The sequence below is a fragment of the Peromyscus maniculatus genome, chromosome 1 (assembly GCF_049852395.1).
Source record: "Peromyscus maniculatus bairdii isolate BWxNUB_F1_BW_parent chromosome 1, HU_Pman_BW_mat_3.1, whole genome shotgun sequence".
In the NCBI taxonomy this organism is placed as follows: domain Eukaryota; kingdom Metazoa; phylum Chordata; class Mammalia; order Rodentia; family Cricetidae; genus Peromyscus; species Peromyscus maniculatus.
In genome coordinates, this window is record NC_134852.1 from 135735343 (window position 1) to 135749606 (window position 14264).

Sequence of the window (14264 nt, forward strand, 5' to 3'; positions counted from 1 at the left end):
GAACTCTGTAGTCAAAGCAGACCTTGAACTTTTGAACCTCCTTCGTCAGTCTCTTGAAAATTAAAGGCATGAGAAACTATGCATGGCTTATTTTACATTTTCTCAAATCTCCATGTCCAGCTTAATAGAAAAAACAGCTAAGCCAGATGCACATAGGGGCTGCATGTCTGTTATCCCAGCACTTGGGAGGCTGAAGCAGGATCATGACCTAAGGCAAGTTTGACTTACATAGTGATACTTTGTCTCAAAGAGTCAAAAGGAGGCTGCTGAACTCTTACTTCTGCCATAGGATCCTAACTTCTACCAATAATTATGCTATTTTGGCTAATGAATATGAATAGATAGCCTCACACATATATAAGTGGATGGGAAGTGGAATATCTTTACCTTTTGAGATAACTGTAGACACTTTGGCACTACATCAAAGCTAGCGAGCGACAGTTTCTAAAAGGTCAACTACAATGTGGTTAGTGAACTTGGGACTCATATAATAAATTCCATTGGTCTGTCTTGCCCTTTGATCTATGGGCTGTTTTCTCCATATCCAGTTTTATAGTTTTAGCTATTGGTTACTTGGAAACTGCTGGCTAAGTAACATGTAAATCCTCCAAACGGTGACATTAGAAATGACCCATTATCAAAAAAAAAAAAAAAAAATGACATTAGGAGACAAAAGTGGTGTTTCACACCTGTAATCCTAGCACTTGGGAGCCAGAGACAGGAAAAGCCCAAGTTTGAGGCCATTCTGTTTTACAGAGTAAGAGTGTCCCAAAAAGCTAAGGAAAATGAGTCATATTATGACTGTCGTCATCTGCTCTGTTTTGTAAGAAAGAGATTAAGTCCTGGGAACTGCAGAAGCGGTGGAGGAACCTCGCCACTTGCTTTCCCTTGAAAACTTGATTTTATCACTGGCAAAAAATATTGTCAGTTGTTTCCCTGGTGACAGGCTCGCTTCATTTGTGTCTGAGAAAATATCTGCCAGATCCCCAAATCTGAAGAGCCATAATTAGTGTCTTGTTCATACAAGTAAAAATGATTTTCCACACAAAATACTGTTAGTTCATTTGGCAACTTCCACCATTTCCCGGTGTGTCTGGGAAGAACTATTGTTCTTGACTTGTAGCAGAGTTACTTGATGCATGCTTCCCATTTCTTCACCTGAAATATTAAAATGATACATATGGGCTGAGGGTTAGAAAATTAATATTTACTGTCTTACCAGGCTGGTTTTCTCTTTGTGTGTGTGTGTGTGTGTGTGTGTGTGTGTGTGTGTGTGTGTGTGTGTGTGTGTATGTGGTTTTGTTTTGTTGTTGTTGTTGTTATTGTTGTTTTTGAGACAGGGTCTCATTTTGTAGCTCTGGCTGTCCTGGAACTCAGTATGTGGACCAGGCTGGCCTCAGATTCACAGAGATCCACCTGCCTCTACCTCCTAAGTGCTGGGATTAAAAGTGTGCACAACTCTGCCCAGCTAACCGGGCTGTTCTTAAGTGAAGATTATTCTACTTTTGTTTGCTTGTGTCACAAAGTACACAGCAGTAAAGAATACAACAGCTGTTTGTACCATTTGAAACCACGGCCTAGATTCAGGCTAAAAGCATTTTTGCCCATCTTTGTTTTGCCTCATCAATCAGAACTCAACACAGGAGAAGTTGTAGAACTACGATGGAAGTCACTTTGCATTCATAGGCCCCCCTGTTGCCCAGGATCTGTGGACACACTTTGAGATGTATTGTTGCAGGATGTTTTGAGAAGTGACTTGGTCACTTCTGCTCCCTCAGCACCTCTGCACTCCTAGAGCATGATTATAGCCACAGAGGAATCTATGCTTTTTCAGCTAGGTTGCATGAGGAATGCTTTACTCTAGGAAGGTATTTACCTTAAGGTTAGTTTTAACCTTCAGAAAATCCTGTTTTCCATTCTAAATTTTAATTAGAGGGCCTGTGTGCCATAGCATGCTTGTGGAGGTCACCATGTGCGTCAGGGTCCAACTCAAGTCATTAGACTTGGTGACAAGTGCCTTTACCAGCTGAGCAATCTCACTGGTCCCTCCATTCTAATTTTTTTTTTTTTTTTTTTTTTTGGTTTTTCGAGACAGGGTTTCTCTGCGTAGCTTTGCGCCTTTCCTGGAGCTCACTTGGTAGCCCAGGCTGGCCTCGAACTCACAGAGATCCGCCTGGCTCTGCCTCCCGAGTGCTGGGATTAAAGGCGTGCGCCACCACCGCCCGGCTCCATTCTAATTTTTTAAAACTTTGATTTATATACTATTTTTCTTTTGATTTTTGAGACACTCACTATGTAGCTGTGGCTAGCCTGGAACTCACTGTATTGACCAGGTTGGTTTCAAGCTCTGTTTCCCAGGTGCTGGGATTAAGGTGTGTGCTACTGTCCCTGGCACATTTACATCTAATCTTTATATATGTCTGATCTGTGGTTAAAGAACAGCATGCTGTAAGTGAATTGTGATTTTAGCCAACTAGGTAAGCCAATGGCCTTACTAGAAAACAGTTGCTTTCTAAGCTCATAGTTTAAGTGTCTAGCAAGTCTCACCGAGCTGGGCTGGACTTTATTCTGCAGTTTGCTGTGCCTGCTTTACTCTGACCCGTTGGTTTGACTGACGCTATTCCATCTCTGCGTTGCAGTGTGTGTGATGCTCCTAGATTTGGTCTAAGTAGCCCTGGATTGCCATCTCAGCTGTGCCGTCTCTGAACCTATTTCCCTGTCCATGAGATGGATAAGACGGTAAAATATTTCTAGGCCAGGTGTGGTGGTGCACACTATAATACCAGCACTTGGGAGGCTGAGACAATAGGATTGTGAGTTCAAGGCCAGCCTAGGCCTATAGCGCGCGCACACACACACACACACACACACACACACACACACACACACACACACACCTCCTGTCTCAAACAAGGAAAACAAAGAGAAGAAAGTATTTGTAGTGGTAGCTGATGGTATTGGTACCTGCAGATGGACAGACTTCTTACAAACTGCTACTGAAAAGAACAGGCATTCTCTTCCTGTTTCCCTTTCTCCTTCTCTACCCAAGACTAGATCTCTTGTAGCCCAGGCTGACCTAGAACTAGATTTGTAAGGGAGGATGACCTTGAACTCCTGATATACCAGCAGTCTAACACGGGAGTGTACTCTTTGCTTAAAAAGAATTTTGTGTTTGCTATTTTTTTATGCTCATGAAGGTAATTGGCCATGTAAGCATCCTCTGCCTATGAAAATGTTCGCCTTTGTATTAAAGCCTAATTTTCTCCAGTGAGATGGTTAAAGAAAAAACAATTGTACTCAGTCTTTGGGGGACATGATAATTAGAGAAAAGCTCACCACATCAGTGCCATTGGAAAGGATTTTAAAGTTGGTTCATTTGTCTTTGCCGCCCTAGAAGCAAATATTCAACATTTCCCCTGTTGATACCAACCGTTTGCTTAGCAAACTTCCTCAAAGATTAATAATGTCAAGCTGAAATTTTGCCTGGCTTGTCTAGATGATCCCAAACTGCAGAACAGGTAGCAATGACCCCTGAGGCTTTGCTGGGAGCACACTGCCAGTCACCTAGATAGGAGTTCGGACCTTGTCCCGTGCATACCGGGCTCCTAGGGCTGTTTCTGTTTCTCTTACTACTTAAACCAAGCTTGAGATAACCAGAAGATTGGTCTTCAGCTGGCAAAATAAATATGTGCCTTATGTGCCACGTGTCTGCTCTTTTCTTCTTTGCTTCTTGCTTCCTCCAGGTGCTTTTCTCTTGTATCCAGCAACTACTCCACCCTATCAGTTTAGCTTCCAGGAACTTGGCTCATGTGTTCAGCTTGTTTTTATGGCATTTAGGTAGTGATTCAACATATCAGTGTGTTTGTGCAGCAGGTTCTAGAGATGGCAAAATAAATAAAATTGCATTCTGGTGAGGGGTGTGGGATTCATTATACAATTCCCCCCCCCCCCCATATAGCATAGACTGGCCTTGAATTTGCTGTGTAGTGAGGATGACTTTGAACTCAACCCACCAAGTGCTGAGATTAAAGATACATTTCACTTTTCTTAGCTTTGCTCCCATTTTCAGATTTTTTTTTTCTTTTTCCTGGGGCTCAGGATGCTGCTTAGTGGAAAATGATTGCCTAGCTTGTGCTGGATACTGTATTCCTTCTCTGGTACCACAAAAAAGGAAATAAAAAAAAACCCAAAAAACAGATAAATTTTCTGTAAAGGTGATTTAAAAAAAGATGTTGATCTTTTCGTGTGTGTGTGTGTGTGTGTGTGTGTGTGTGTGTGTGTGTGTGTGTGTGTGTGACATGCCATAGTACATGTGTAGAGTCAGGACAACTTAGGGGGTCAATTCTCTCCTACCATGTGGGTCTCGAAAATGAAAGTCAGGTCATCAGGTTTGATAGTAAGTGCCTTTACCCACTGAGTCATCTCACTGGACCCATGTTCAGTCTTAAAAGGAGAGGTAGGGATGAAGAGATGGCCCCTTGGCTAACAAAGCACTTGTTGCTCTTCCAGAGTGTCTTAGTTAGGGTTTCTATTGCTGTGAAGAGACACCATGACCATGATAACTCTTATAAAGGAAAACATTTAATTGGGGTGGCTCACTTACAGTTTAGAGGTTCAGTCCATTATCATCATGGCAGGAGGCAAGGCAGCATGCAGGCAGACATAGTGCTGGAGAGGGAGCTGAGAGTTCCTACATCTTGACCTGCAGGCAACTGGGTATGGCTGAGTACATATTTGAGACCTCAGAGCCTGCCTCCACAGTGATACACTTCCTCCAACAAAACCACACATACTTCAACAAGGCCACACCTCCTAATAGTGCCACTCCCTATGAACTTATGAGGACCAATTACATTAAAACCACCACATTCTGCTCCCTGGCCCCCATAAGTTTATAACCATATCATGATGCAAAATGCATTTAGTTCATCTTCAAAAGTCCCCGTAGTCTATCACAGTCTTAATAATGTTTCAAAGTTCAAAGTCTCTTCAGAAATTGTTGCAGTCTCTTAACTATATTCCCTGTAAAACAAAAATAAAAAAGATGACATCCTTCTAACATAATTGCACAGGATATACATTACTGTCCCAAGGACATAGGGAAGGGGACATAGGTGGTTTCAAGGAAAATGGTCCCCAAAGGGAGTGGCACTATTAGGAGGTGTGGCCTTGATGGAGTAGGTGTGGTCTTTTTTGAGGAAGCAGGTCACTGTCCATGGAGGCAGGCTCTGAGGTCTCATATGTATACTCAAGCCATGCTCAGTGTCTCAGACCACTTCCTGTTGCCTACAAAATGTAGAACTCTGAGCTCCTTCTCCAGCACCATATCTGCCTGCCATGCTGATAATGGACTAAACTTCTGAAACTGTAAGCCACCCAATTAAATGTTTTCCTTTGTAAGAGTTGCTGTGGTCATGGTGTTTCTTCATAGCAATAGAAACCCTGACTAAGACACTGAGGGAGTTTGGTTCCCAGCACCTATGTTGGGTAAGTCACCTCCCATGACTCCAACTCCAGGGGATCTGACACCCTCTGCCAGCACCTGCAAATACATAGCATGCATAGACATGTATGTGTGTGTGTGTGTATGTGTGTATTAAAAGATTAAGAAAAATAACTAAGAGATGCAGCAAGCCTGGGGACATTACTCAGCTGGTAAACTGCTTTCCTTGTAAGTGTGAAAGTCTAGGTTTAATTCTCCCAAACCCACATAAAATGCTGGGCATTTGGGTGTGTCCGTAGTCCCAGTACTGGGGAAATGGTGAGCTCCATCAGGGAGAGATCCTGTCTGAAAAAGAGGTGGATGGGGCGGCTGCCAAGCCTGGCAACCTGAGTTTGATCCCTCGGACCCAGACTCTAGAAAGTCGTCCTTTAACCTCCACATATAAATATACAAATGCATGCACAAAATAAATACAAATTTTGTAAGAAAAAAAGATGAATAGCTCTTGAGGAAAGATACTTGAGATTTTCCTCTGGCCTGCACACACTCGTGCACATACATGTACCCACACACACAAACAGGCACACACAAGAAGCAAAAGATGAACTCTGCACATCAAAAGCTGCAGAGTAAGCCGGGCAGTGGTGGCGCACGCCTTTAATCCCAGCACTCGGGAGGCAGAGCCAAGCATATCTTTGTGAGTTCAAGGCCAGCCTGGTCTACAGAGCAAGATCCAGGAAAGGCGCAAAGCTACACAGAGAAACCCTGTCTCGGGGTGTGTGGGGGGGGGGGAGCTGCAGAGTAGTCTGGTGGAGTCATTCTACAGACACACTTATTTGGCTCATAATGTTTTTATGTGTTAGCACTGATTTTCAGCATTGAAAAAATAGGGAGATTTCTCGTGAACAGCTAATTAGATGTTTTGAAATATCAAGAGACTGATAATACTGGACTGGGATTTTGCATGGGATTACTCTCTCAAGTAGAGGTACCCTGAGAGGGAGGTGTCCTTTCCAGTGCCCTTGTGCCTCTCACCTGCCTGAGCCCTTGGCCTCTAAAGTCTCAGAGTTCACGGGTGGCTGTGAACACCTTCAGAGGTCCCTGTGAACTGTTGTGTTTATATCATGCTATACATAGTACCTGAGAAAACGTAAGATAGTTTCTGCCCCGCTGAACTCACAGGCTAGTGAGAAAGCTATAAAAATGGGTGCAGCAGTCCAGCATGGGAATCTAGGAGAAAACATTTGTAAAGATCACTTCCTCCCCAAAGCATTTTGCCCACTGCCTGCTTTTTTAAATAAAGTTTTGTTGGAACATAGCTATGCCCAGTCCTATCCATATCATGTATGGTGGCTCTCATGCTGCAGTGGCAGAGCTGAGTGGTTTTGGCTACTTAACTGTCTGGCCCTGTCCAGAGTCAGTTTGCCAACTGCTGCCATAGAGGATCCAATCTTATTTAATTTCTGGATAGTTCAATATGCCATTGTGATTGTGCTTATCTTAATCACAGAAGTCTGCAGAGCTACAACTTATCTAAATAGTCTGCACCATCGAGTGTCATCACTGGCACCCACAGCTCAGCCTCCTCACGAGGCTGGGGAAGATGAGCTAATGAGATAGCCTCCACTGTGGAGCTAGCTTTCTGCTGCTCAGCTCAACTGCCTTTGGGCTCACAGGGGATGGCCCTGTGACTGTGCCTTTGTTCCCAAGTAGGAGAGAGCTGGAGAGGAGGATCAATGAGCTACTTCTAAGCACTTTAAGAATGAGGAAATAAGACTGCCAGGGAGCATGGTGTCACACACAATCCCAGGACATGGAAAACTGAGGCAGGAGGGTCTTGAGTTCCCAGCCAGCCTGGGATACATAGCCAAATCCATCCCAAAAAGCAAAACAAGAAACTATGAACTCCCAATGTCTTGTGGGTTTCTGGAAAGCCTGGCCCTCTGCAAGTGACCTATGGGTGTGCTACCTTTATTTGGAGAATTTCTCTAGAAAAGCAGTCCTGCTCAGTGCCAACTCTTATCTTGAGACACTCACTCCTGCCCAGAAGTTTTATACTGGGCCGTTTGGGCTCATAGCTATATTTTCTCAATTCAAAATTGTGATTTCACATAAATCCCTGGATGTTCCATTCTCATAAGGGGCTTTGGCTATACTGAGCCTGCTTTGTTACCTAGGCCCAGTCCTTCAGTAATGAACAGCGGCTCCCCATTGACCTTGGATGTGTGCTAATGGTTTGGCCCCCTTCTGGATGGTGGCGCCAGTCTACAGGAACGCACATGTGGCATCATACATACTGGCCTTCCCTTTAGGTACCTGAGATTTCACCCGAGCCACCATGGTCAGCTCTCCACTCCTGAGCATGTCACATTCTTTCCCAGCTTTCTGCTTTCCCTGTGATGCATTCCTGACCAGCTGTACCTTTTCAGGTCACTCCCACCAGACTGTGGTGATAGGCTCTGGCATGCAGAAGTACCTCTTCCTGTCTAGGAGGCTTCCACCACACTGTAGCAGGACTGGCCTCATGCCCTTTTCCCTGTGGAAGTGGAGACCCACTATTCTGTTGTATGCTGAGGCCTGGCAAACAAGTGTTTACTGGATTGACATTGTAACTAGGGAGAGATTAGCCTATTTGTCCCTTGGAGAATTTCTGGCTCATCTCCATTAAGCAGACTCACAGCTAAGTCTCCAAACATTTTTCATTCCTTTTTCTCTAATGATCAAATTTGGCTTCACCAGCCCAGGCTTGATACCATCCATACCTTGGCCAACCTCCCTTTGCTGTGACCTGAAGCCTCCTTCAGGTCCCTTGCTTTTCATCTAGCGTCCTGTCTCCAGTTCTCACCCCAGTGAAGTTGTGTTCACTCCTAACAACAGTCTTGCCATGGAGCCCACTGCTACCTTGAAACCCTTAAGTAACAGATTCTCTAGCAATGTAGTATATATGTATGTGTGTGTTTCCTCATCAAAGAAAACAAAGTCCTTTAGGTACATCGTAAGTTAAAAATCACAGGTTTTAGCTGGAAGAGACTTAACAACTCTATTCCAGAGTTCTGCTTTAGGGGCCTTAAATTGTCTTAGTGCTCAGAAGATTCCAGGGGTCAAAAACTGTGCGGTCTGCAAGGCGAGGTAATAGATGTGATATAAATGACTGCTGTGGCCAAGGTTTCTATTGCAGCTGCTCCATCAGTGCCTTGTGACTCCCAAGCCCACTTGGCATACTCAGAAATACTCATTGTCATGAAGATCTGCCTGTTAGTTTCTCAGAGCATGTGATTTCCTCAGTCTATAAAAAAGAAAGCTGAGCATGGTATTGTCCAGCTTGACGTGGTGGTAGACATCTCTAATACCAGTGCATGGAAGGTAGAAGCAGAAGAATCAGGAGTTCAAGGCTAGCCTGGGTTGCATGAAACCCTGTTTAGAAAATTAACAAAACAAAACAAGCCACAAGAATTAGTCACACACACATGCGCACAAAACCCATACTGACAATATCTCCCCATTAGGGCATTGTGCAAAGCCCCAAGGCAGAGAATCTGGCATGTGAAGTGTATTTGTGTTAGCTTCATTGGTGATGATGTTACTCTCTAGATCATTGGTTCTGACACAGGAGCCTTTGCATTTCTGAAACTTTGCTGGAGGCACCAACCCCCTAGACTTTGGACTTGACCTCAGCTGCAGGGAGACAACCAGGAAAGGCAGGAGTGGGAATGGGAGGGCACTGTACCATCTGGCAGCTCCAGCTCTGCCAGGCAGGCAGGATGACAGGCCTTGCACCGCCAGATCTTTTAGTTTTTCACAAGAGTACAGAACTTGAGACTTTTAGATGTGAATTCTCCCAAGTTTTAGCTGTTGGCTAAAACTAGACGAACATCTGTGCCCAGATTGAGCTACTGAGTGATTCTTGGATCTAGCCTCGTCACTGTTATTTATCAGATGTGAAAGCTTACTTAAGGCCCAGGGGAGGTGAGAGCCTGATAATGGTGACTTCCGGGGTGGGGGCAGTATTTAGCTAGGTCCCTTTCAGCCGGTCTCCCACCACTCTCCCCGTATCTCTATTTGTGAACTCTGCCTCTGCTTCTTTTGTTTTAAGCCTGTAGAAACAAGCTATGAAAACCCATGAAAGAGGGTCAGGCCTCCCCTCCCTTTATGGATGCTTCATTACCCATCATGCTTCTGTAGAGGAGGAAGTAGGGTCAAGCTTGTGGATTGGACTGGGGTATGTGTGCAAAGTCTAACTTTAAAAAAAAAAAGCTAGCAGCCGGGCGTGGTGGCGCACGCCTTTAATCCCAGCACTCGGGAGGCAGAGGCAGGCAGATCTCTGTGAGTTCGAGGCCAGCCTCGTCTACAGAGTGAGTTCCAGGAAAGGCGCAAAGCTACACAGAGAAACCCTGTCTCAGAAAAACAAAACAAAAACAGACAAACAAAAAAAACCAAACAAACAAAAAGAAAGAAAAAGAAAAAAAATCTAGCCTCTCCATTTGTAGAGATTGAGAGGGATGCTGGGCATTCGGCAGATGTTCAGTAAAGCCACACAACTGCAACCTCGGCTGTTTGGGTGGCTGGAGCAGGACAGTTGTCATTCTAAAACCAGCTGGACTTTATAAAGAAACCCTGTATCCAAAGACTAAACCAAACCAAACCAAAGTCCCCCAAAAGGGTCTGTCTGGGGAAGGCGTGCACCTTTTCATCAGGGTTCTTTAGGTGTTCCTGTACTGTTCAAGGCAGTTGTGGGCCGTCTTGTCTTGTGTGGTGAGCCCAGAGGTGGAAGGGGTCAGATAGGTTGTGGAATAAGAATGGATGTAGTAACTTCTGTGACCCATGTAGAGGTAGACCAGAATGCATTTCAGCCTGGGAAGCCTGTTTTCACAGAAGCCACTGGTTATGTTATAGAAGTGTAGCTTTTCCTCACCTTACACATTTCCCAGTGGTCCTCAATGGAGTATCAAGCACATTTAATTGCATTCTGTTTCACCACATCAGAAAGTGATGGGGGTGGGCAGGGAGATTGGGAAAGTGTCAGATCCAGAAAGCACTTCTCATAGATGATCATGGCCCTGCTGGCATTGTCCATTCATTCTAGAAACATCTGCTGATGCTGACTACAGTCTAGGAACCATTCCAGGTGTGGAGAATTGAGTTTTCATAAAGCCCTACAGGAGCCTTGGTGGAAGAGACAGACCATGAGCACATAAGCAAAGGGGAGCTGAGCATGATGATGCACGCCTTCTGTCCTACCACTCAGGAGGCAGAGACAGGCAGAGCTCTGTGAGTTCAAGGCAGTCTAGTCTACTTAGCAAGTTCAGGCCACCTAGGGCTACATGGTTGAGACCCTGTCTCAAAAAAGCAAACAGAGAGTGTTTGTGGGAGATTATGGTAGGAGGCCTGAGGGTGAGTTCACTAGAGGAGCTGTATCCCTTTGAGTTGTAAGCTAATAGGTAAGGAGGAGCTGAATAAGGCTCAGAGGATGAATGACCCAGATCTAGGGAATGGAGAGGGCCAAGGAGGAGTCTGGGATGTAAGGGGCAGAGTAAAGATGGATAAGATGGCAGGAGTGAGAGCTTGGGGACTCGAGATGCCTCAGGCCAGGGCCATGTGGAGTCTGTGCAGCCAGAGCATGGTTTGAGTTGTCTGCTACACACAAGGAACAGAAAGTAAGCTGGTGGGACAATGGTCTCTTTAAAAGTGTCTACTGTGTAAGCCGGCTGTGGTGGCACACGCCTTTAATCTCAGCATTTGGGAGCAGAGGCAGGTGGATCTCAGTGAGCTTGAGGCCAGCCTGGGCTACAGAGTGAGATCAGGACAGCCAGGACTGTTACACAGAGAAAACCTGTCTCGGAAAAAAAAAACAAAAAGAAAAAAAAAATATTTACTGTTTTCTGTCTGTGATGCTGAGGCTGGAACCCAGGGCCTTGTGCCTGTTAAACAAGGGCTCTACCTCTGAGCTTCTGTTGTTGTTTGTAGATTTTATTACATTTGTGTGTGTGTGTGTGTGTGTGTGTGTGTGTGTGTGTGTGTGTGTGTGTGTGTATGAAGGTCAGAGGATAAGTTGTAGGAGTTATTCTCTTTCTACAGTAGGTGTGCTTGTGTGTGTACGTGTGTGTACATGGCGGTTAGAGGGTAAGGTGTGAGAGTCATTTTCTTTCTACCATGTGGGTCCCGGGGTTAGAACTCATGTCTTCAAGTTTGGCAGAAAGTTCCTTTCCTGCTGAGCTACCTTGCTGGCCCTGAGCTTCTACTTAGCTGCCATTGGAAAATCTGAGCAAGACTGGAGGAGGCTCTAGCTGGGTGTGATGGCCAACACTTGGATTGTGAGTTTGAGGTTAGCGTGGGCTACAGTGTGAGACCCCTACATGGAGAAGGGGTCGGGGGGAGTTCAGAATCTAGAAGAAGAGCCAGGGGCTAGAAGAAGGACAGTGAAGAAGACTGAGTAAGTTTGGGGTGTGTTTGGGAGCCAGAGTTCCACAGAACAAGCCCAGACCCTGAATCTCAGTAGATGTGGGCAGAGGAATATAAACCTCTCCATTTATAGGTTGTTTATGCATACTCTTTCTTGTCCCTGACAGTGGCCTTCAGTGGAGTTGTGACTGATGAGACCCCTGGACAGGTGGACCCTGCCACCCAGGGCTGGCAGTCTTAGCCACCGTGCTGCCTTGTCCTGATCTCAGACATCTGGGTATGAGGCTGCAAGCCAGTGTGAAGAATGCTGTGCTGGTTATAAATAACCACTTCTAGCTGCCAGCTGCGATTTGGGTTTGGAAAAGAGAGGAGGGTCTTAGCATGACTTGTTTATCTCAGGTAATTTGGCAATAAACTGGGCCCTGGGAATTCCAGTTACAGAGAAAATGCCAAGGACGAGTGACAGAAATATGGTTTCAGGCTTTGAGAGTGGAGTGTCGCTTAAAGGCCCAGCCCCACCTGGGGCACATGGGGAACAAAGGGAGCCTTTACCTGGCTCCTGCTCTTGCTTAGTGGGTTTCTGGCAGATCCTTTTAAGTTTCTTCAGAAGGGGCTCATGGACTTAGAGGTAATGAAATGTCCCTTGTTGTCTAGAGGCTCCTGGTCTGGGCCCCCAGTGGTGAAGTGCATGGGTGATTGAGGCCTCTGGGTAGTATTCAGGTATAACCTCTGCTCCCTCCCTTTTCTTCTGAACCCACCCTAGATTACAGCACCTAGTGTGATGGGAACACTGTGGGAAGCAGTTTGTGCTGTGTTTAGGAAACAAGGAGAAGAAAAGCACTGCATGTTGTAAAGGTGCTTCCCCCAAATATCTTCTATTGCCTCTTAATTGGATCTGCACACATGGGCCTATGGATAAGAGGGGCTGACTGCTACCGGGAAAGAAGTGGTTTTCCAGTTTCCTGCCTAGTTACTGTTGTATTGCCGGGAGAGATACCATGACCACGGCAACTCGTAAAAGAAAGCATTTAATTGGAGGCTTGCTTACAGTTTCAGAGGGTCAGTCCATGGTCATCACGGCAGAAAACATGGCAACAGGCAGGCATGGGATTCACAACTTACAGCTTGATCCACAAGAAGCAGAGAGGAGGGAGAGAGACAGAGACAGAGCGAGACAGCCTGGTGTGGGCTCTTGGATCCTCCAAATCTACCACCAGTGACGCACTTCCTCCTGCAAGGCCACACCTGTTCATCCTTCTCAAACAGTGCCATTCCCTAGTGACTAAGCATTCAAATATATGAGCCTTCAGGGGCCATTCTAGTTCAAACCACCACAGTTACCTATTAGGTTGGAAAATGGAGACCTGTTTTGAATTTTTAGAAATCATTTATCAGGCCAGTGGGATAACTCAGTGGGTAGAGATGATTTCCCAAGTTTGACCCCTGGGACCCATAGGGTGAAAGGAGAGAACCAACTCCCACAGGTTGTCCTCTGACTTCAGCATTAGCCACCCCTCCCCCCAAACCTGCAAAATAAATGTCATAAAAATAATACGTCAACATTTAAAAATCAAAAGCCTTCTTGGAACACTGATTTAACAGTTTCTCTGGAAAAATCCAAACTGACAAAACAAGCCAGATATGGTGGTACCTACCAGTAATCTCAGTGCTCGGGAGGCTGGGCCAGGAGGATTGCCCAGAGTTCAAGGTCAGCCTGGGTTACAGAGTCTTCAACAACAAAAATCCAAAATAGCTAGCAAGAGAAGGCCCATATTCCTCCCTAGAAACCAGTGTTGGAGTTGAGCACCCTGTGAAGTTGGACAGCTGCTCTCCACACTGTCCCAGCCCTGCCTCACTGCCGCCTTATCTGCTCAACTCTGACGGGTGTTTACGGTGCAGTAGGTGGAAGCCAGAATCAGGGTTCAGAGGCACACAGGAAGGTGAAGTGGGCAGATGGTGCATGGAGCGTGGGTAGACATGACACTGGGTCTTGAGGGCTATGCTGGCACCACACTTGCCCCATTTCCTTCCCTTCTCCAAGACCTTGGGCAAGTTTTACTTCTTTGGCCCAGAGCTTGTGATTGAAAGTAAAGAATCCCAAGAACCTTCGTGATGGGAGAGTTGGTGCTAGTGAAACATCTCCAGCTGCCATGGGACAGGTCTTGACTGGCCTTCTTTAGTCTTTCCCCTTTTCCCTTCCTTATCCTCTCTAGCCAGGCCATAAAACCTTTGCCCTCAAATTAGTGCGAGGTCACCATAGGCTTAGCTAAGAAACCGTGGTGAATGTATTTTGTCATCACTTCATTCTTCTCTCCCTGCATTCCAGAGTGATCTCTTGAGAGATCTGTCCTTCTACAGAAGCTGTGCTGTTCTTTCAACAAGCTTCCAGGCACGAGGCTCATGGAACTGCTCCATGTCCTCA

The 14264-nt window shown here is 45.6% G+C and overlaps 1 protein-coding gene across 6 annotated transcripts in view; it reads left to right on the forward strand.

Moving 5' to 3' along the window:
- Nucleotides 1–14264, forward strand: part of Katnip (katanin interacting protein) — a 173879-nt gene that overhangs the window by 2592 nt on the left and 157023 nt on the right. Inside the window, exon 1 of one of the 6 annotated variants that reach the window (XM_042283310.2) lies at nucleotides 12218–12241. The exons of the other annotated variants lie outside the window; for them this stretch is intronic. The gene's annotated coding sequence lies outside the window, so the exon portion shown is untranslated. Of the gene's footprint in view, nucleotides 1–12217; nucleotides 12242–14264 lie in introns of those variants that run through there. 6 annotated transcript variants of the gene reach the window in all.